The sequence below is a fragment of the Saccopteryx bilineata genome, chromosome X (genome assembly GCF_036850765.1).
Source record: "Saccopteryx bilineata isolate mSacBil1 chromosome X, mSacBil1_pri_phased_curated, whole genome shotgun sequence".
NCBI lineage: Eukaryota > Metazoa > Chordata > Mammalia > Chiroptera > Emballonuridae > Saccopteryx > Saccopteryx bilineata.
The window spans coordinates 145677286-145679504 of NC_089502.1; positions in this window are offsets into that span (position 1 = coordinate 145677286).

Consider the following 2219-nt stretch of genomic DNA (forward strand, 5'->3'; position numbering starts at 1 on the left):
AGAAGTGACCACACACACACACACACACATACACCCACAACATCACTCAAAAGCATATTATTTAAATGTCCTAATCAATTTTCTCTCTTTTGTCCTCCCGGAGAATAGAACCGTTTTAGGAAACGGAACAGACTTTAACTCTTTGTAACAAGATCCTGTCTTTAGAGATGAAAGAGAACATTGATCATAGATTGATACCCAGTGTTATAATTACGGTTGCAACCCTCAGGCATATTTGCTAGACTGTTAGGCAAAGAATAACCCCATCCGCCATTGAAGGAGTACCATTCAAGGTGGGTATTTCCAGGAGGGCAGGTATTCCTCGTCACAGGGCTTGGTGATGACAGTGATCTTCTCCGAGGAGCATGACATCTGGGGTAGATTCTGAGAGGAGGGGTCCCCCAGGGGACACGTGGCATTTGTGCTCTGGAAACGAAACACCCTCCCGTTGGAATTGCTTCCTTCAGGTCTCCTTATGGCTTCCCAGTACTTCCTCAGAGCATCCCAGTAGCCAGTGTGGAATTTCCTCGTCGTCTGATTAAGAGTGACACCAGCAGAGAAGAAGCCCGCCTCCCACAGTGCAAACACGCTCTAGAACGGTGAGACTGCAAACCCCACTTCATCACTTTAAACTAAGTAACCAGTCGGCGTGAACCTTTGAACCGCTCGTGTTCCATTAGCACCAACACACATTTGCCACGAGGGACCGAAATCACTTCAAAACAGGGCATCTCGTTGCACCCTGGCTCCGCGCGATATCCAGTTTAATACAAGCTGACGTTCGATGGGGACAGGGGTTTAAAAGACCATCTCACGAGGCGCGCAGGCGCTCCGTCTCTGAGCGCCTCTCATTGCGTCAGAGCGCACCCAATGTAGGCTTCATCCCACTGAAAATATCCCGGCGAGGACCTTCAGCTCTGAGCCGGCTCGTGAAAGGGGGTCGGTCGTAGACAGACAGACAGACGGAACTGGAGAAAACCCAAGTGGAGCTCGGCCCTCCGGGTTTGGCTGCGCGTCCTCTGCCGCCGCGGTCCTCGCGGAGGGACTGCGCGCACTCAGTCAGGAGGAATAACGGGAATCGAGACACCTCGCTCCGCCCCCTGCATTTGCCCGCGTATTTCACTAGGTCACCGAAATGTGATTCTCTTCCTGTTGACGAAGGTGCTGTTATTTCGGAATGGTGGGTGCTCTGGGCTGGACGCACTTGTCGGAGGAGGGGGGACCTCCGGTTCTGAGAAGGAGCCCAGAACGCAGTGAAGGATCTTGGAATGGGGGGCAGCGTCATCTCGGTGATGGAGATGCTGATTAAGGACTTAGTTCTACGGTGGGCACTAGACTGATGGGGAGAAGGGTCACTTTGGCAGGAACATAACTGTCTGAACAAGGCAGCCTCACCCGAGGTTAATATATAATGTTGTGGACCATAAATGGCAGAAAGCCAGTGTAGATTGGAGGCTTAGCAAAAGGCTAAGTTCTCCCCCATTCACCTCCATATTGGCTGTGATGCTGAGTATTTGCACCCACTCCACTTGCTTCCTTGGGTTGCTGGAAGCAATATACATGCCCTTCCTCTGACTCTTTGCTTTGCATAACTGAGTATAACCTTACCTTACACATAAAGAAGACAAATTACACACAAAAAACACAAGTATAACATATAACTTTGATCAATCCTAATACTTATTTTGCTATTTGGCTCCTAACTCTCAACACACCTCACAATGCACTAACCAAATCAGTAAGTCTTAAGGATCTACATTCTATTCTATTTAAATTTAAATGAGTGCTCCTTACAAGTTCTAAAAACATTTATTTTTTTCTAAATATTAGAGCCAGCATTTCCAATTTTTGCATGAAAAAAAATTAATTCAGGTCTTAAAAACAGACACATTTTAGACAACATTAAACAAAGACTAAACAGAAACAAGAATTAGACCAATCAGACAAACCAGAGAGAAACCCGGGATTTCAGAGCACATCCAGATTAGAAAGATGCCTGCCTGATATTAGTCAGGGCATTTTCAGACAGAGGGACTGAAGGATGTGACTAAACAACATCTCCCTGAAAAAATTTGCTCTCAGCAGCTGCTGAGATATTTTCTATAGTCAGATCCAACACAGGTCCCCTGCCTCAACCTCCAGGCAAAGAACAAGAAAGAAACAAAATGATAGTTCAGAAGACCGCAGTCAAAACATTAAAGAAAATCAGACCATGACAA